Here is a 22,060-nt window from a genome sequence, read left to right as displayed (position 1 = left end):
CTAGAGTCAGACACGACTGAGCAATGACAACAACAAAAATAACTGAACATTTCATAAATACTGTGTGAACCAAATAGTATGTTTCAGGGATCATTATCTTCTGAACTCTTTATTAGGGTGAAAGTGAAGTGAAAGTGAAAGTCACTCAGTCATGTCTGACTCTCTGTGAACCCATGTACTATACAGTCCACGGAATTCTCTAGACCAGAATACTGGAGTGGGTAGTCTTTCCCTTCTCCAGAGGTCTTCCCAACCCAGGCATTGAATCCAGGTCTCCCACATTGCAGGCGTATTCTTTACCATCTGAGCTACAAGGGAAGCCCAAGAATACTGGAGTGAGTAGCCTGTCCCTTCTCCAGCAGATCTTCCCAACCCAGGAATCAAACCAGGTTTATTATGGTATGAGGATTTAAATTAGAAAAGGAAAAAGTTATTTAAGATTGATTGTATGTTTAAAGTAAACTAACTCTTTGAAATCTTTGTTCTGGTGGCTTTTAGCATCAAGATGGTCCCTGTTTAGCTAAGTTTATTCTCAATGCAGAAGGATCCCTCCAGTTTGCTGATTCTAAGGTAACATTTTAAGATAAAATGAAAATGAATAGTATTAACAAACCAGTTTCCTTGAACTTCTTTAAGAACTACACTTTCAAAAAAATAAATACAAGTCAGACACCAGTTGTTTAATCATAATTGGTACATATACACACTATAGAAATTTAACGTTTTGAAGATGTCTGAATTGTATAAGCATGCTATCCAAGGAAAACACACTCTCAAAGTAGAGGCGGGTTCATCACTCTGAGAAGCAGCTTACTAGAGCTCTGCAATGCTGCCATCATCACATCCACGGTTCAACATAGTGGATGACTGAAACCTCCAAGGACATTCGCTCCCCAAGACTATGACCAACAGCGGGTGCTACTTCATTCTGGTAACTGCCCGAAAGCATTCACATCACACTTGCCAGAAACAATGACAAAACCTGACCACCAAAGAATCAAAACAGATTAATAGAGGGAAAAGAGAACTGTGTCATTTGGAACAACGAACGGAATTACACATTTAGAAAATTAACGGAGACACTGTAACAGGAAGAAAAGACAGTGAAAGAAAAAACTGAATTTGAAATCCACGACCAAAAATAACTTTATTTGTGTATTTCACCACCAGGTTCTCCTCTTAAAAACTGAGCAACTGATTCCTCTTTAGGTTATTCTACAGGAAGTACTAAGAAAGCAAAGCGATTTTTTTTTTTTAAGTTGGGGGACTGCTGTTTGAAGGTCAAGGCTTTAAGGCAGCACCTAATTATACCTTCCTTGAAATTGTAAAGAAGCACAGCACCACGCTAAGAGGCCAGGTTGCTGAGTTCCGAAGTCAGGCTTCATGCAGAAGTGCCACCCGTGAGCAACGTGTGATCTCAAGACACTTCAGGCCCCGGGCCTCAGTCTTCCCCTTGGTAATGCAGTGAATTACCACTAGTCCACCAGCGGGAGCGGGGTGGGGGGGGGCGTCTCTGCTGACTCAGAGGGTAAAGAATCTGCCTGCAATGCAGGAGACCGGACCGGGTTCAATCCCTGGGTGGGGAAGATCCCCTGGGGAAGGGAATGGCTACCCACTCCAGTACTCTGGCCTGGAGAATCCCATGGACAGAGAGGAGCCTGGTGGACTACAGTCCTTGGGGTTGCAAAAAGCCAGACGTAACTGAGTGACTAGCACTTTCACATTTGCACTTCAGCCACTGTGGGATGCTGTTAGGATGAGTGAAGATAACATACCTACATACACACACACACGTCGCTTATAAACACAGCTAACACACAGGAAGTATATAGATCACCAGCAGTCACTACTGTAAGGCGAGAGACATAGACGTGCTGCATGGAGACAGTGCCTCAGCCCAATGATGGGTTCCTTACAGCTTCTCTTCATATAACCTACCTCCACCCACCTGGGACCTTCCCAAGCCTGGTTGATTCTTTTATAACACCACCCATCCGTACTGTTTGAAGGAACAGTATTCCTACGAAACGTCTGTACGTACAGTCTCAGCCACTTGTTAATGGAAGGAGGACCTGCTCGGGCGTTCGCCCCCATCGCTCCCTAACTCGCGTGTCTCAGGCGTTTCTCACACCCGCCACTCGCTCTGCACGCCCCCTTCCAGCCCCTCCCTGCCCCCTTCACCCACCATCACTGTCCAGCCAGCGTGCTCTCTCCCCGTCTTTTTCAGACCCTCCCTCCTTCTCCTTTTTCTTCAGGGTCAAATGCGTAACTGCAGGAAGAAGCGTCTATTGTTACCAATGGAAATCCGAACAACAGAAGGCATGTGAACTGGGGAAACCAGGACCCCTGGTCAACTGGGCTTGAGAGTGTGTCCCACACAGCACAAGGCACACAGCTTCTACCCATACTGACGGCTGGCTAGTTTCAGGAAAAAGTTACCCACGTCAGCAGGGCCAAGCAAGGGGCCCCGACGAACAAGACCCAAACTGTTACCCGGGCTTTGATACCTGACAGAGAAGAGGAGAGAAGCAAGCAGGCCGTACTGGTCGAGCCGAGAGGGCAAGTGACCCGACGGTTAGGAAACAAGCTGATTTCCATCAGCTATAATTGGATTATAGAAAGTTCTCAGCATTGACAAGACCGGGCGACAGGACTGCAGGCACACTCCCACCTGCGGTTGTGTGAGGGACTGACCACCCAGCCCGGTGAGCACCAAAACGCCACCCATCACATGGGAGGGAGTCTTAACATTACAGAGAAGTACGCAAGCCTGCTCCTCTCTGTGGCAGGGACCGGGGGTCACAGCAACTGAAGAAGCTGAGGGGGGAAGTCAAGGAACAAGGGTGGACAGGCTCTCGGCCAAGGACAGCAAGAGGACAGTGAGGACTCAGCAGACGTCTGCTGTGTGTGCTCAGTCACTTCAGTCATATCCGACTCTGGGAGACCCTACGGGCTGTCGCCCACCAGGCTCCTCTGTCAATGGCACTGAATTAGAGAGAGCGAGCGAGAGTATACAGTTTTCACTGTTTCCTACGTTCACGTTGCTGTCTTACAGACTCGAGCTTCACACAAGGACATTAAACACCTACGCTTTAGAATACCAAGCTGAGGGGCTTCCCTGGTGACTCAGTGGCTAAGAATCACCTACCGATGGAGAGACACGGGTTCAATCCCTGATCCCAGAAGATCCCACCTGCTGCGGAGCAGCCAAGCCCACGGGCCACAACGCTGGAGCCTGCGCTCGGGAACCGGAGGCCCCAAGGAGAGAAGCCCCCGCACTGCAGCCGGGGAAGAGCCCACGCGGCAAGGGGGATCCAGGAGCACGGCCCAAAATAATAAACGTTAAAAATAAAAAACAACAAGAATCCTAAGTTGAATTTGCCGGGAAGGAATGGAGACGAAGATGTAGACAACAGACTTGTCGACACACGGAGGGAAGGAGAGGCTGGGACGAACAGGGAGGGTGGCACGGCCACACACGCACGGCCGCGTGTGCCACGGGCAGCTGGTGGGGCGGGCGGGGGAGGCTCTCGAGCGAGGGGGCGTACCAACAGCTACCACTGGCTCCAATGGCCCGGCAGAAACCAACACGGCACTGGAAGAAAAGAATCTGAAACTGAAAAGCACTTTTGGAAAATACGACTGACTTACGAGAACTCTCATATCCACCTCCGAGAGTCCCCTCCGCACGGACCTCGGGGAAAGGTCCTCCCCTTCTTCTACCGCCCCCTTCCCGACACTTCTTCCCCCTTCCTGGCTTTTCTGTTCCTCGGTCAGAGGTTAAACTGCTCACCCTTCACCTTCCAGAGGAGTTTTTTTCCCTCCCTCATGAAAGGGTCTTCGCAGTGGGCAGCGGGCGGATTAGCCCCTCTCCAGAGAACAAAGGCCACCCCTTTGTGTCCGAGGTCTGGGCGCAAAGCCCCCGCGGCAGAGGGAGCTGCTCCCACTCGACCTGGACCATGACGACCGCGGCCCCCCGCGGCCCCCCACGGCCCCCCACGGCCCGGCCTCCGCGTCCAGACTCCCGTCCGACCAGCTCGCCCCGGAGAAAATCCTGTCAGGCACTCAGCTGAAAACTCACTAAGGTCTCCTGGGGAGAACCTGATGAAGATGTTATGTGACCATACGGCAAAACTTTCCATTGTTTAACATAAAGATAAGAGAAAAACTTTTAGAGCTCGATGCTTGAACAATCCTGGTCACCAGCTCACACATGGGTCAGTGAACGTTTTCTACTGACGTGCCTCCCTGCCTCTGTGCACGCTCTTAAAATAATACACAGGCGTATTTGTGACATCCTAGTCTCCTGCACTTAAAAATCTGCCTAACTAAAGGATACATACGAAATTATAGTACATTATTTTTTCAATTTTTATATTAGCTATTCCTCATTAAAATTTTTACTACTGCATTTACCACTGAAGGAATTGGTCAAAATGTATTAGTAAAAAAGAAAACGTAGCTTTTTGCATGTCATAGCATTTATTTACTTTACAAGTTTTTTTTTTTGATGTTGAACAAAGGAGAAATAGTAAAACCACAAGGCATGTACTCAATTAAAACTGAGAAATAGGAAGCATAATGGAACATGAGCCCAGCCAAACATAGAAAAACTATTTGCAAATGTTTTTAAACTTGTAAATATTAAACACCTCAGACAAATTTATATTTAGTCATATCATGGCTATAAAAGAATCTTCTCAAGCATATTAAGCTATGAGTGAGTTCATGAATATTTACAATAGCTGTGGGGAGGATTGAAGCTTCTTAAATATACATAATCTTGTACTCACATCCATGGTAGCAACTGATTAAAAATTATTAACTAAAAAACACTATTATATATGATTACAACCACATTAAGTAATAAGTTCACACTGAAATCTGAAAGGGAACATGCAAAAATGAATATTTTTATGTTACTGGTATGAAAAAGAATAATCTTTTCACTTGTTTCAAAATTGTCAACAGCATACTACATTAATAATTTTAAAAATGGAAGAAACTACAAAATACTCAGAATAGTTCAACACTACAAGTGGATAGCGACTTAATGAGAGAGGTATACAAAAACTGTATAAGCATTCAGAATTAATGCTACATGCCCCATACAGCAATAGAAACCGATTTCCCAAATTTTAGGAGAAATAAAATGTGCTTTAGTAAAAAACAATCTATGGTGCTGATTAGCCTGACAATTTCAAGAGGTCACGACCAACAAGCTTAACAAAAGGAATACATTTATCCTGAGGGGGTAGGGTGCGGGGAATCTATGCTTATACCCAACAGATGTCTGGCTTGGAGGAATATGTCCTTACACTTTTAAAAGTCACATAAACACTCTGGAGCTAAGCACATAGGCAATGACTGGCAAGAAATGTTAAGTATTTTGTTCCCAATAATGCAGAAAAAAATGCACAACAATTTAACACAACGTTTGATAAAACAGAAAAATACGATATACAAAACTCAAGATGGAATGGGTCTATCAGGTTGACCATTAGATCTCTTTTTCATTTATAAATTATGCCATGGCAAAATGAAGACAAAAGACAACCAACTGACTATGACTCTTAAAAATTAACATCAAATATATTAAAGATCAGCTTTCCATGGTGCTAGTGGTAAACAACCAGTCAGCCAATGCACCAGACATAAAAGACACGGGTGCAATCCCTGGGTTGGGAAGATCCCCTGGAGAAGGGAATGGCAACCCACTCCAGTATTCCTGCCTGGAGAACTCCATGGACAGAGGAACCTGGTGGGCTATATAGGGTCACAAAGAGTTGGATATGACTGAAGCAACTTAGCAAGCGCACAAAGGCAAGGGCATATTAAGGACACAAGGAAACACCTAAAAATGCTAACAATGGCAACTTCTGGAATATGGCATTATGAGTGACTTGTATTTTCTGATACATGCATTTTCGTTTTCCAAATTTTCACCAATATGCATATAGATACATGTAGTCAAACACATGATATATTTATTTATAAGTATTATACTACTACAAAAATTAATAGAAAAGTTGTTTTATACAGTAGCTTAACTTTGTCAAGAAGAATGCTTCACAAAACATTTTCCTTCAGAAGAATTTCCATATCTTCTACTCAGTTCTTCCAACATAAAATCAAATTGAAAATCCTAAATTAGAATTTCACTCGAGAGTTCCTTTAAAAATTCAATTTTGAAGAGGTTTAGGATTAAATATATTAATATTCCAGCTTTTCAAAAGTAAAGAAAGCGTAACGTTAGCAATAAGCCCTTCTGTGAACAAACAAAGAACAGAGGGAGAAGAGAAAGATGGGAAAGGGAGCACCAGAGGCCACAGAGAGAATGCAGCGATGCGGCGGGGACGAGCCGAGGTTTTCATCGTCAGGAGGACACAAACGTGTATTAGAGCTAATAAGTGGCACCTCCATTCAGCCTGTTCACAGACTTCAGCACTTTCCCACTACGCTATCCAGCTGAGCTGATAAACCTGTACACAGTAAGAAAAGTGGTGTCATCCTCGCCATTCTTTCCCTGGCATTTCACTAAACCCCCCGACACGCATGGCAGCTTATGTGTGGAAATCAGATGTGTTAGTATCTGCACTGGAGGTGAGGGATGAAGAGAAAACAGGTTTGGACCTATATTGGGCTGTTTATCCCTCACAAGCTCCTTGGACTGGGATGAGCTCCTGAAACCACAGAAGATGCCAATTCTACTCGGGCACAAACGGCCGACTGCTAGTGGACCCCCTCAGTTCCACCCCCACCGCTTGACCATGAAGCTAGAGCCTGCACCTCCCAAGCCTCCTGACGGCCAAGGGTCGCCATGTACTTACTAAGGTTTTACCAGGCAAAGGGATGTATCAAACTTCCCCCCTGCCTTGCCATGCAGGAACCACCTGGCCTGAACTCTCTCTCCTGCCCATCCTGTGGGCTTGAACCTGGACACAGTATGACCCAGCTTTGACTATGCAGATGAGAACAGTCTAGGAAACCGCAGCACACGAATCCTTGCATGGCATCACAGAAGAGCATCCTCCAGCCAGATCACCTGCTTCTGAACTTGTTACTTAAGCCTCTACACTTTGAGGTCTTTATTGACGTTTTTTTAAAAAGCAATAAAAATTGGCCTTTATTCTTTAAAATAGAGCAGTAACAAAAAAATCGACATTTTTGAAAAGAGGACTAACTGATATGGAGAACAACGTTATGGATCATGTTAGAACTCACAGGAGGAAACAAGGACCAGAAAAAAATAAGAGACAGAAAGATTAATCTGGCATCTAGCTTAACTTTGATTCAAAAACTCTTATCTTCAGTATCTGGGACTGTGTTTAGAACAAAGTAGGCATCAATTAATGTTCGCTGAATGAATGAATGAACAAATGAACTGCTCTCCATAAGAAAAGGAAACTTCTTTAATAGGAAATAAGATGGGCAAAATCAAATAGGTACAACAGCTCTTTTTTGAACAGCATCAAAAGCCATATTGATTCCAAATAGGCAAGTCTCTTCTTTATCCCAAAGCTGACATAATAAAGGAAATTATTCTTTCTTTTCTGTACTTGCTCAGAGTTCAAAATTCAAATTAAACTGTTTCTACAGGTCTGAGTTCTGATTTTTTCCTCTTTTATGACAGTATCAAGTACATCCATCCAAATGCTGGAGGGAGAGTGGCTCCGTTTTACTATGTCCTCTGCATAAAACAGCTCAGCAGGTGCAATGCAGGTGACACAAGAGATACGGGTTCCATCCCAGGGTCAGGAAGACCCCCCGGAGGAGGGCATGGTAACCCCTCCAGTATTCTTGCCTGGAGACTCCCATGGACAGAGGAGCCTGGTGGACTATGGTTTATGGGGTCACAAAGAATCAGACACGACCGAGCACTATATCACCATCTCTCTGCATAATATAGCTGCTTCAAGAGTCTTTTGCTGCAGAAGGCTAGTCAGCTCCATAAGAAGTTTTATAAAATACTCTGGATTTTGGCAGGAAGATAAAACTGAAATTTAAAAAAATCCAGGCTGAGCATTATCTCCACCCACTCTGTTGAAAAAAAAAATCCCAACTCTGAGGCTGTTTCTCATGGGTTCGTGAACACATTTCCTTTTCTGAGAGAGTCATCTGGACTTCTGCTCACTTTTGTGTGAGCCATATGACATTCCATTTTCAGTAGGCATCTAGACTCTTACTCATTTTAAGACATATGATTAGAAAAGACAGGTTGGAATAACTTTTAAACAACCCTCTTGCCAGAGCTCAGCAACAACAGTTGAGAGCTTCGACTGAATGCACAGAGTAAAGACACTAAGTTACAAGGAGCCAAGTGAAAAGTGAGAGTCGCTCAGTCATGTCCAACTCTTTGCGACCCCACGGACTATACAGTCCATGGAATGCTCCAGGCCAGAATACTGGAGTGGGTAGCCTTTCCCTTCTCCAGGGGATCTTCCCAACCCAGGAATTGAACTGGAGTTTCCTGCATTGCAGGTGGATTCTTTACCAGCTGAGCCAGGAGGAAAGCCCAAGAAGACTGGAGTGGGTAGTCTATCCCTTCTCCAGAGGATCTTCCTGACCAAGGAATTGAACCGGGGTTATCAGGGAAGCCCTATAAGGAGCCAAAGATACTACCTAATAAAGAGATTAAATGGTTTGCCCAATTCTTGTATGTTAAGTTGAAGGGATGAAATCCATCTGTCATAGAGATGCCCCTGAGATGGTGAGAGATACACTGGACACACACATCCCACCCTCGCCCGCTTTGTGGACTGGCTCCCCACCAGCTTCAGCTCTCCTGTGCTCAGCACTTTGCTTCTCGCTGCCTTCCTTGTGCCTGCTATTATCCTCAGCCTGAAAACAGCTTCCTCTTTTTTGTTCACTGCTGGGTACACACCCAAGCTTCTATTTTTCTGAATGTCTCTGAGACTTATTTAACAGATGAGATTTCTCAATACCAGCATTTATGCAACACATCAAAAATCGTTGCCACCCGTCTTAACGATCACCCTGATTCCAAGGTCAAAGGCCTGCTATGAATCCAACCCCCCTGTTTCCTGTTCATGGTCCCATCACCACTCTCAGCCCGCCCACGCCTGCTCCGGTGTTCCTGCTGCACACACAGGGCCCCAGGTAGCACGCCCGGCCCCGGCAGCTGGCGGTCAGCAGCGCACTCCTACACCTGCAGCCCTGCCCGCGGAGCGCCCAGGCTGCGGGCCCGTGGACCACCACAGCCCTCCTCCTCTAGACAGTGACTTCAAACTTTCAGATGCACAGCAGCCACCTGGGAAACTCAAAAATGCACATCCCACTTCTGTCTCTTTTCTCGCATAAAAACGATCCAAAACGTACCCTGGGAACCCAATTTATCTATCAAGCAACCAACTGGTAGCTCCAAACACACTGACAAACACTATACAGCAGTTCTTCTTAAGAAGCAGTGGACACCCACCTAGTAACATTCCACTGGAGGCATGACAGAACTCCAGAGGCCCTTGGAATGAGACGTGTTTTGCCTTCTCCCGTTGGACTCGTTTGCCTCTGTCCACCACCCAAGTATTACAGGAAACTCTACTCAATCATTTCAATAAGGCACAGCCATCATTCTGGTTAGTTTCCAGGCCTTTCCTTAGCTAGACAAGAAAGACATTCACAAGATAACAAGAATCTAATTTATTAAAGGTCAAAAACCTCTAGATTCCACGTATGTAAAAATTGGTAAACTTCAAAATAAATATTTAGTATTCAGCTTAAAAAAAAAAAAAGGCTTGGCTTCCTTCCGTCATTCACACATCTCCTTTTAGTCTAGGCAGAGCTGTGTTTACAATCAACTAGCCTTTAAGGAAATAAATAAGGCATTACTTTTCTCATGGCAAAACCCCCCGCGCAGTGCCAGCATCGGCAGGGGCGCGGTGATGCCGGTCACGTGCCCAGAGCACCTGGCCCAGTCCATCTTCTTCCAGGAGGCCCTCCTGGCTTCCCTGGTTCCCTGTGAGGCACGTTCTCTACGCGCACTCCGCTTCAACTGCTCCTAAGTTCTCTGATGCCGGCTTACTCCGTCTCCTCTTTCTCTCTGACCCAGCGTGGATAAGGAAGCATGAGCACCCACCGTTGAGGCCAGGAGCCCCCAACCCCCAGGACCTAATCCCCGACGACCTGAGGCAGGGCTGATGTAATAAAAATAAAGTGCACGGTGAATGTAATGGACTTGAATCACCCTGAAACTACCACCCGCCTTCTGCGGAATAACTGTCTCCCGCGAAACCAGTTCCTGGTGCCAGAAAGGTTGAGGACTGCTGGTTTAGGACAATGAAGAGAATCTGATATCATCACAACTGGAGAAGGAGCGCCATGATAAATTATTCTGAAGCCACGCTGAGTTTTGTGTTTAAGGTGCTGTTTCTCTCCTTTGGACTTATAAATCTTTCCCTTTCAAAACCAAAAACGGCAACATTAAACCTGTAAAGGGGGTAACCACACAGCTCCCCGGTCCCTGGGAGCTGTGGCCCATACCCCAGGCGGCAGGGCCCAGGAAGCCGCCTCCACATCTGCTAAGTCTGACCCCAGGCCAGAGCAGAAGGAGCCAAACACAGGCCTGGCGCTGGGCTGGGTCTCTCTCCCAGGAGAATTCGGACTGAGAAGTGAGAAATACAGAGTGGGAGGTGCTGGGCATAACCACTGCTTGGGCAGAAAGATGACAAGCTTCCCAGGACCACGACAGAACTGAACGTCCAAAGACCATTTACCCCACGGAATCTAGCTACGTCTCTTCTCCCCTAACCAGGGGAAAGGCGGCACTTCTACAGCCTGTCAACAGGACATCTGCTTCCACCGAGAGAAAGCGATAAGGACTGCACTCAGCCCCCATCCAACAAATGTTTCAGACACCGGTCGGGACAGGACAGTGACCCCCGACAGAGGAGCAGTCAAGGCGAACCCGGCCACGGCCGCCGCTCACTGTCTGCAGAGCTTCCAGCCGTGGGTCACAGCAGGCAGAACCCACGGGTCTTCCTGGGATGAGGAGGTGGGCTTGGGAGGCTGGAGGCCGGGGCAGCGAGCATCCCCAGAAAAGAGCAGGGGGAAGAGAAAGTGCCCGGGAAAGGGCTCTGGAGACCGCAGGCGGCTCACCGTGCCTGTCGTCCTCCAGGACTGTGATCAGCAGGTGTGCACGTACACACACACACACACACACACACACACCCCACCCCACGCCCCGAGGGAAGGACCACCTACAGGCAGCAGACAGAAGAATCCCAGGGCCAGGAGCAGCTAATGTCCACACCATCCGGAGTGGGGAAGAAAAGCCTCACGATGAACAGGCTGTGAGGTCCACTCCCCAGAGGGTAACAACGCTTGGAAAGCAGCACCAGTCTGAAGGTCTCATCTGATAAACCTTCAAAGTGAGCCTCAAACAATCCAAATGCTGTCGAATAATTTAACTGGGTCCTAAGACAAACCCCCGAATACACACAGGACACTGAAGAGGAGAGACCAGATGCTGGGTCACAGGGCAAGTCTAACAGGGTTCAGGTCACACAGCACGTATCCCCTGGCATTACGTCACCAACATGGAACAGAAAGATGGGTGGAAAACCCCCAAATAATTAGAACCAATTAGTACACTTCTAGGTAGTACATGAGTCAAAGGAGAAAACAAAAGGCAAACTAGATACATACTGAACTGAAAATGAAAACTGATAAACCGCACTTATGACAAAGGAGAGCTCTTCTCTGGGAGACAGTGTTCAATTAAGAGAATGAAAAGATGAGACACAGACTAGGAGAAAAATCTTGCAAATCCAACAAAGAAGTTGTATTTTCTGTGTGTGTGTGTACATGTGTATTCCTTAAAAACTCAGCAATAAAAAAAAAACAACCACTCAATTTTTAAAACTATTAAGAAAACATGTGACTAGACCCTTAACCCAAAAAGATAAACAGATAGAAAATAAGCATATGAATTCAGCCTAATAGAAGAAAACTGAGCCTCCAAAACACTTCCATGGATTTCTAAGAAACCAGAGTTTTGCTCTGTTTTCATTCCAATTTTCATTCCAATCCCAAAAAAAGGAAATACCAAAGAATGTTCAAACTACTGCACAATTGCACTCATCTCACATGCTAGCAAAGTAATGCTCAAAATTCTCCAAGCCAGGCTTCAACAGTACGTGAACTGTGAACTTCCAGATGTTCAAGCTGGATTTAGAAAAGGCAGAGGAACCAGGGATCAAATTGCCAACATCTGTTGGATCTTCGAGAAAGCAAGAGAGTTCCAGAAAAACGTCTACTTCTGCTTTATTGACTATGCCAAAGCCTTTGACTGTGTGGATCACAACAAACTGGAAAATTCTTCAAGAGATGGGAATACCAGACCACCTTACCTGCCTTCTGAGAAATCTGTATGCAGGTCAAGAAGCAACAGTTAGAACTGGACATGGAACAACAAACTGGTTCCAAACTGGGAAAGGAGTATATCAAAGCTGTATATTGTCACTCTGCTTATTTAACTTATATGCAGAATGCATTATGCAAAATGCCAGGCTGGATGAAGCTGGAATCAAGACTGCTGGGAGAAATATCAATAACCTCAGATATGCAGATGACATCACCCTTATGGCAGAAAGTGAAGGGGAACTAAAGAGCTTCTTGATGAAAGTGAAAGAGGAGAGTGAAAAAGTTGGCTTAAAACTCAAGATTCAGAAAACTAAGATCATGGCATCTGGTCCCATCACTTCATGGCAAATAGATGGGGAAACAGTGGAAACAGTGACAGACTCTATTTTCTTGGGCTCCAAAATCACTGCAGATGGTGACTGCAGCCATGAGAGGAAAAAATGCTTGCTCCTTGGAAGAAAAGCTATGACCAACCTAGACAGCATATTAAAAAGCAGAGACATTACTTTGCCATCTAGTCAAAGCTATGGTTTTTCCAGGAATCATATATGGATGTGAGAGTTGGACTTCGAAGAAAGCTGAGTGCTGAAGAATTGATGCTTTTGAACTGTGGCATTGGAGATGACTCTTGAGAGTCCCATGGCCTGCAAGGAGTTCCAACCAGTCCATCCTAAAGGAAATCAGTCCTGAATGTTCATTGGAAGGACTGATGCTGAAGCTGAAGCTCCAATCCTTTGGCCACCTGATGCGAAGAACTGACTCACTTGAAAAGACCCTGATGCTGGGAAAGATTGAAGGTGGGAGGAGAAGGGGACGACAGAGGATGAGATGGTTGGATGGCATCACCGACTCGATGGACATGAGTTTGAGCAAGCTCCGAGAGTCGGTGATGGACAGGGAAGCCTGTCATGCTGCAGTACATGGGGTGGCAAAGAGTCAGACATGACTACGCAATTAACTAAAATGAACTGAGAGTTTTGCTTGTAAATGAGAATGTGTAATATGCTATCATACTGTTCACAGTTCAACTACCTGGAGGAGTTCTGTACTATCAAACTTCATTTTATATCAGATGCTCAAGGAAAAATATGCATACATATATCTGTATGTACATACGTACACACACGCCCTCCAATATGGCATTTATCAGGTAAACAGCGTGTCAAATTTAATACCAACTTCATGACTGAAAGAGCTGCTGGTAACTGTCATGTAGGAGGACATATACAATATACAGAATCCATAACAGCTTCTTCCAAAGGCCCCTGATTTCCATTCGTGGAACCATGTGGTTCCAAGGAAGCTGACCTCACTCCCAGTTCCTGTAATGAGCTCATCCCAGTAGAAAGGACATAACTGAGTCTACAGATGCTCCTACCAATTTCCAGGGAATCCAACCTATGCTTCTAAACTGGAACATGTGACGTGAGCAGATACCGTTAACAGTTTCATTCCATTACTCCAGGGGAATTTTGTGCTACTGAATTGCATTTCATATCAGCAAAGGCAATCACTACAGCCATGAACTAGTGTTTGATCTAGGGCTAGGTGCATAACTTAACCATGAGTGCCAGATAAAAGAGTGAGCAATTTTCATGAAGTTAGTCAGTCAAAGTGAGAAGGAGCAAAAGCTGAAGGAAAAGCAATCAGCCATGCAGGTGTCCTGGAGAGGAGTGTCAGTGGCAGAGTAAACCTAAAGGTTACAAAGGAGCGGCTGGCACAGCAAGGAGGCCCTGTGGCTACAGCTGAGAGAACAAGAGGAAAGAAACGATAAGGCTAAAAATACAAACCCAGGGGGGCTTCCCCAGGGGTCCAGTGGTTGGGACTTCACTTTCCAATACAGGGGGTGTGTGTTCGACCCCTGATCGGGGCGCTAACATCCCACATACCTCACAGCCAGAAAAGAAAACATAAAACAGAAGCAAGTGAAAGTGTGAGTCACTCAGTTGTGTCCAACTCTTTGTGACCCCATGGACTAGAGCCCGCCAGGCTCCTCTGTCCACAGAACTCTCCAGGCAAGAATACTGGAGTGGGTAGCCAGTCCCTTCTCCAGGGGATCTTCCTGACGCAGGGATCCAACCCCAGTCTCTTGCATTACAGGCAGTCTTTCCCATCTGAGTCAGAAGCAATATTGTGACAAATTCAATAAAGACTTAAAAACAGTCCAAATCAAAAAAAAAAAATCTTTAAAAAATTACAAAAAGAGGGTATTCAAACCAGATTATATAAGACCATGGAAGGTCCCTAGAAAGGTTTTTGTTTTGATGTGAATGATCTGAAACGGCAGAAGGATGGAAAAAAAAGAGAACTATAAGCAGGATATCCTTATATGGGAAAACCATTTCTTATGAAAGTTGAGGTTTGAGAACTGAAGTTATGAACAAATTTCTATCATTATATCCAATGTACTGTACTACATGTTGTGAAAAGTACCAAAAGTAAGATAAAATCCTTGTATTTGTGGGTTGATAATCTAATTGAAGAACTAAAGCACAAATACACTTAAAACAATAGAATGTTTAAACTGTAAGAAGCTTTAGGATGGTCTACAATTTCGCTTCAATGAAAGCAATTTGAGCCAAGAAAGGGTAAGTTATTTATACGAGGTTATGTAACTAGTTACTGGTGCAAGTAGACCTAGAAACGAGGTCTCAACTCCAAGTCCAGCGTAACACTGGAATGGAGGGCAAGCTGAAGACTGTATTTATAAACCAAAGCAGATGAACACTTGTCACTTTTACTTGCTGTTATGATGTCCGCTGCAGACTGGGCCTGGGACTCTGAGGGAAGGGGTGTAAAGCAAAGCTGACACCTATGCTGACAAGTAGATCCAATGGATCCAGAGATAAAGAGCCCTCTGTGTTTTGATAAGAAAAGCATTCAAAGCTTTTCATATAAAGACTGTATTTTCTTCCTGACAAAGAGGCTCTGTTTTTCTGGAATTTCTAAAGGCTACAGAGAAAAAGGATAAGGCAAGGAAATCATTACCCTACGTGTTGATAGAGCCAGCCTCTCTCAAACTGAGTACAGACACCACTGGATGGAAGAGAATTAACATCTCATGCCAAACAATCCTCTCAGTGAAGTAATGGTACTTCTGAAACATCCTAAGATTGAGTAGCCAATAGAATTCAAGCATGCATTCCAAATTGTCAACACACCTAAGGATATGTTATCCAAATAAGAATATATAGGGGGATTACAATGATTTCATCCTTATTTACAGATACTAATAATGTAAATAACCATTAAATCAGCTTTAAACTATTAACATGATTTTAAGTAGACTCTAAATATTAGAATACTAATGTCTACAGTAAAATAAGAGAATGTGTCAATAAACAATTCTAAAGGTTTAATTTTTTATTTATTATTTTTATTTGGCTGTGCCAAATGGGAACTAGTTCCCTGACCAGGGGTCAAACCCAGGCCCCCTGCTTTGGGAGCACAGAGTCTTAGCCAATGGACCAAAAAGTCCAATTCTTAAGTTTTTACATAATAGTTTGAACGTAATTATCATATTGGCAAAGCAAAATAAGTATTAATGGATGGAAATAACACAAAAGCATACTGTTTGCCTTTAATAAAGTGTTTCCTATTAACAAAAACCTTTAAGAGTAGTTTTAGGTATTTCATGCCCACACAATCTGACGAGGTTAAGAATTTAAATTTTAAGTTGCATGATCCCACATAGAAATCAGAGCACATACAATGAACATAAATCACACACACTCAGAAAATAAAGAGCTAACTTGGTGACCCACACACACGGAGTGAAGCAAGACCACTGAGCTCCACGTGGAGACCCCATGACAACCCCATCCTCCACGCCGTAGCTCTGGAACCTTCCATGCGAGTACACTTCACTGAGCTTCGACTTCCTCACCCGTAAAAGGAGGAACGCTGCTGAGAAATTCAAATGTTAACTCGAGACAGTATGTGTAAAATCCCTGTATGACCTGTAAATTATTATGCAAATTTAAATGATACAGAGAAATACCAAATATAATACAATGGCACTATTTCAGGTCTCAGGAAAAAGAAATCCACACACAGCACTCTGAGTTTTACTGATTTCTCCGGAGATTTCTTTTTCTTTCTAACGACTCAGCAACAGTTCATAACAAGTTTCCTGTTACGAACTTTGGGCCTCTGTTTACAGAGCGGTAAACAGATGTAAACCAGCCTGTCACACGGCACTCTCATTCTCAACATTACCCAACAAAAACATCAGGAGAAGGCATTCCTGCCCTGCAGCGCGCACTGCAGTCTCATCTCTCCCGCGCGTTCCTCTTCAGACATGAAGAGCGTGACACGTGTGCTGAGCACCTACTTACTTCAGAGTCGGAAGAAGGAAAGGCAGAGAAGAAAAAGCCCCTGACGTGAACGGTCTCACAGTCTGGATGCCGTAATGCTGGTACTATAAAAGAATGAATCCATTAAAGGCACAGAGGCGTCCACTTTTGGCCGTGAGGCAGTAACAGGCAAAGACTAGCCGGCCCACCATAAACGATGCAAAATAAAATAAAACTGCGCAAGGATCTGAAAGAAATGCTTTCAGATGCTGCCCAACAGACAAAGCAGGACTACGGTCCTGAGAAGAAGAAAACAAATGGGCTGGAACAGCACTGCACGCTCCCTGGCTTCACACCTGGAGGCAGAGAGAGAGAGAAGGGCAGTCAGCCGAGCGGAGGAGCGAGGGGCGCTCCGAACATATGCACGAGGCTCCGCTTAAGTCTCCCGCCAAACTCCAGGATGCACATGGGCCGGGCGGCCGTGAGCGGGTGAGGAGAGATTCCGGACGTCACACAGAACCCAGATAAGGCCACGCGGGGCGCCAGGAAAACCCCGCTGAGACTCCGGGGGTGGGGGGCGGATCACACCGGGGAGGCAAGGCCAGGGGTCTCATCCGTCTTCACCTCTCGAGAGCAGAGCCACTGACGAGGCTTCTGTTCCAGGCCGTCTCTTCCAAAATGTCTGATCACAGGGCGGGATGGGTGGGCCGAGATGGATGCCCGCCAGTGCAGCTGGTTGTGGTCGAGAGGAGGTTCCCTGAGCTTATGGAACCAGAGAGTGATATTCAGTCAGCCTGCTTGCCCTCCGCTCCTGGAGGGATGTTCTCCATCTTCCTTTGCTCTGGTTGGAGACAGTCTGTCTTCCAAGGCTGTTTGCTTGAATCCCATTAGTATCATGTTAATAGTTTTAACTTGCTTTTAATGATTACGTGACTTATTAATCGGATTTGATCCCTGGGTTGGCAAGATCTCCTGGAGGAGGGACCCACCCCTAGACCACAACCAGCTGCATTTGCGGGCAACCATGTAGGCCCGCCCGCCCACCCCTCCTCTGTGTTAACTGAGGGGCAAGGAAAACTGATGCAGACGTGCCTGCCACTTGATATGCCAGCAGCAGTGGAGTCCTCTGTTTCTGAGCCAGGAAATGGCTGTCATCTGACAGCATCCACAAACCGGGTAAAATCTCAAGACTTCACACAGCTCTGGACATAAACCTGGGGAGCAAAATATTCCAGACCCACCCAAACACAGACTTAAAAGGAATCTTGAAGAAATCAAGCTCATCCATCAAAAAACTGACTGCCCACAAAAACAGAACTCAACATTTACTAAAGGAAGGTAATAAGCGTTCACCTGTCAGTAACAGGCCACCCACAACATTCAGTGTACAGTGAAAAGTAATCGGACATGCAGAGATGCACTAACACGTAAGCGGACAACCAGGTCGGCAGGGGTAGTGTGTAGAAAAAAACCCCAAGTGAACCAGACACAGAATTAGCAGAAAAGAATTTTAAGAGAGTGATACCGAAGGCAGACGGCCCTGAAAGATGTCTATGCCCTAATCCCTGGGGCCTGTCAAAACGTAGATTCTTCCTCTGTATTAGGTTACCACAGACACGGTGACTTGAAGCATCACGGGAAGAGCATCCGAGATGATCCAGGTGGTCCCAATGTAACAACAAGAATCCTTAAATATGAAAGAGGGAAACCCAGGTGTCTGCGTCACAGTGATGCACATGTGATAACGACTGGCCATTTTTGGCCATGGCCGGCTTTCAAGATGAAAGGGGACCGTGAACCAAGGGACACAGGCGGCCTCTAGAACCTGAAAAACGCAAGAATACCGATTATCTCCTAGAACCTCCAGAAAAAAAACAGTCCTGCTGACACCTTGACTTTAGCTTAGTGAGACTCATTTCAGATTTCTGACCTCCAGAACTGTAAGATAATAAATCTGAGCTGCTTCAAGTCACTGTGTTTGTGGTAATCTAATATAGAAGCAATGAAAAAATAATAAAAGTTATTAAAAATACATCTAAAAATTTAAAGGAAAGGCTAGACTGAATAAACAGAGGAAGAATCTAAGTGGAAAAATAGATATTACCAAAAAGAACCAAATATGGAAAATCTAGAACTGAAAAATATTAGTTTTATGATTTTCTTTATTTTTTTAATTGGAGGACAATTGCTTTACAATGCAAAAAATATATTATTTGAAACAAAAAAATTCACTCTATAGGTTTAACAGCTACTGGATAAAACAATAAAAGCTTAGAGAAACTGAATACAGAATAGTTGAACTTATAAAAACTAAAGCACAGAGAGAAAAAATACTAAGAAATATAAAACAGTTTCTATGATTGGTGAAACATCTAACATATGAACTGTAGTCCCAGGGGGAAAAACAGTGCAGAAGAGGGTGAACAGAAAAACAGTTTGAAAAAAAATAATGGTCAATAGTTTTCTGAATGTGAACCCCCACACACACGTGTGTGTGTGTATCTCCAAGGAGTTCAACAAAGTCCCAGGCAGAATAAATGCAAAGAAAACCAAATCTAGGTACATGATAATCAAATTTCTGAAAACCATAATAAAAAGAGAAAACCATAAAAGCAGCCAGAGAGGGAAGAAAGATATACATCATATAGAGGAACAATGATTAAAAATTTCTGTTGAGATCGCATCAAAAACTTGGCAAGCCAGAAAACAATGGAACAACTTCTTTAAAATGAGGAAAGAAGGTTCTGTCAAACTAAGATTCTATTTCCAAATGAATTATCCTTCAAAATAATGAATACATTTTAAGATAAACAAAAGCTAAGAGAATTTCTGACCAGCAGATTTGACCTACAATTAGTACTAAATAAAGATTTTCAAGCTAAAAGAAAATGATACTAGAGAGAAATTCAAAAGTACAGAAAGGAAGGCTGTCAGGGATGATAAATGTGTAAGTAAATACTGAAGACTATTTTTAATATTTTCTAATTTCTTTAATAAGTAATAGTTCAAACAATAATAAATTATTGTGGGGATAACAACCTATGTAGAAGCCAAGGCCCCAAGGGAGGGAGGGAACAAATATAATTTACTGCCAGAAGATTCCTATAATTTTAATTTATGGTAGACTGTGATCATTGTATAATCAATAAAATTATAAACCAATATAAACAAAGAACCAATTATAGAACCACTAAAAACAAAGCCAATAGAAGAGAAAAGGTATGAAATACTTTCTAAAATCTACTAATAAAGAAGACAGTATGAAGAAAAAAATGGAAACAAATTTTAAAACCTGATAGTACAAGTGTGAAAGTGTTAGTTGCTCAGTTGCGTCTGACTCTTTGCGACCCCCATGGACTGTACTTGCCAGGATCTTCTGTCCATGGAATTTTCCAGCAAGAATACTGGAGTGGTTGCCGTTTCCTCCTCCCTCCCTAATCCACCAAGGAAGCCCTGGATAGTACAACTAAAAAACAAGTAACAAGATGGTAGATTTAAACCCAAACATACCAATAATTACAGCGATTACTAATTAAAAGCAGCAATTATTAGACTGGAGAGAAAAGTAAAACCCAAATATATAGATTTTAAATACAGATATAGTTTAGAAAAAAGAACAGAAGAAGAATTTCATGCAAACACGAATCCTGAGCGGCAGAGCAGCTCTCTTCTTCAGACAAAAAGCATCACCAGAGACTAGGAAACCCACACACTGAAAGGGCCAGTTCACAAAGAAGATAACTCAAAACTGTGCATGCATCTTGTGAGAGGTTCAAAACACATGAAGCAAAAACTTCCCAAACCAAAAGGGGAAAATCAAGAAGTTCAGTTACAGTTGGAGATGCTAACACTCCTCTCCTGTAGCTGAAAAAATAGACCCCCAAATCAATAAAGATATAAATGATTTGAAAAACAGCATCAGCACCTTTACCTAATCAGCAATTTACAGCAATACAGCCAACAACTGCACAATATATACTCTACTTAGCACGTATGGAATACTCACAAGGACAGAACAGATTATGGGCCCTAAAACCTTACATTTTCAAGTACGGGTCATATACAGAGTAGGTTCTCTGACCTCAATTAAACCACATTAAAAGTCAACAGGGTCATCTGCAGAGGCGTGCGTGGACCTAGAGACTGTCATACAGAGTGAAGTCGGTCAGGGAAAAACAAACGTGTTATATTGATGCATACATGTGAAATCTAGAAAAATGGTACAGGTGATCTTCTTTGCAAAGCAAAAATAGAGAACAAACGTGTGGATACCAAGGGAGAACTGGAGGGTGGGGAGAAGGAAGAATTGGGAGATTGGGATTAATGTGTAAACACTACTGAGACTATGTATCAAACAGACAACTGACCAGAATCTGCTATGCAGCCCAGGGAGCTCTCCTCAGCGCTCTGCAGTGACCCAAACGGGAAGGAAATCCAAAAACAGAGGGGATATACGTCTATGTACGGCTGATTCACTTCACTGTATAGCAGAAAAGACAATATTGCAAAGCAACTGCACTCCAGTAAACATCAATCTGTTAAAAAAGTCAGCAGGGTCTGCACTGTGCAGTGGGCTGTGCACCGTGGTCACCAGCGTCTGGGCTTGGACAGCCGGCGGGGCCCCCTTGGGGCTCCTGAGCAGGGCTGTGCCCGCAGAGCACAGGTGCCCCCGCCTCCACACCCAAGCGCTGCCTGCAGGCAGCACGGCAGCAGCAACTCACCCAACGCGACCGAGGGCACGCAAGGCGCCAGGGACTGTGATGGGCCTCACCTGGCGTCACACCTGACCTCAGCACAAACCTGTGGGAAGGACAGGACGCTCCTCATTGTATAAAGGAGTCCAGTCTAAGTTACAGAATTCAGCCTGCGAGTCAAAGCTGACTCCCAAGTCCAAGGGTCAGGGACTACCCCACAGCGGCCTTGAGGTTTTTAAGGCACAAAATTGAACAGAAGTGAACAAGGCTGCTTCAGGGTTAGCTGAAGATGGGACTGCAATTTCATTTTCAAATCATTCAGAAGGGATACAGAAAGCACTAACAATATGACGAAGGCTAAAGTCCATCCTGAACAAATTTACAGTGTAGCTGGGAGAAAAATAATGCTTATTAAATCCGCTAAATGTTTAAAAGGCAATAACAGTGATACATCAGAAAGAATCCCAAGTATTTAGAAATTAAGCACCACATCTCTAAATAACTCATGGACCAAGAGATGAGACGGGAAATCAGAAAATATTTTCAGTTACACAATAATGAAAACGTCAAAATTTGTGGGATACAGCTGAAACAATGCTTAAAGGTAAATTTATACGTTTGATTATATATTAGAAAAAAGGTTTAAAAAAAAAATCAGTGCTTTGGACTTCCCTGGTGTCCAGTGGCTAA

General features: G+C 44.2%; 1 protein-coding gene across 39 annotated transcripts in view; it reads right to left on the bottom strand.

The window, feature by feature from the left end:
• The window catches only part of DENND1B (DENN domain containing 1B), a 363,581-nt gene that overhangs the window by 316,021 nt on the left and 25,500 nt on the right, over window positions 1-22,060 (bottom strand). Inside the window, exon 1 of one of the 39 annotated variants that reach the window (XR_014055155.1) lies at window positions 3,794-5,454. The exons of the other annotated variants lie outside the window; for them this stretch is intronic. The gene's annotated coding sequence lies outside the window, so the exon portion shown is untranslated. Of the gene's footprint in view, window positions 1-3,793; window positions 5,455-22,060 lie in introns of those variants that run through there. 39 annotated transcript variants of the gene reach the window in all.

This window comes from Giraffa tippelskirchi, chromosome 5 (assembly GCF_054371585.1).
Source record: "Giraffa tippelskirchi isolate mGirTip1 chromosome 5, T2T-mGirTip1v1.2.pri, whole genome shotgun sequence".
NCBI classification, from domain to species: Eukaryota; Metazoa; Chordata; class Mammalia; order Artiodactyla; family Giraffidae; genus Giraffa; species Giraffa tippelskirchi.
Note: the sequence above shows the minus strand (reverse complement) of the source record. Positions and strands in the feature narration are given on the sequence as shown.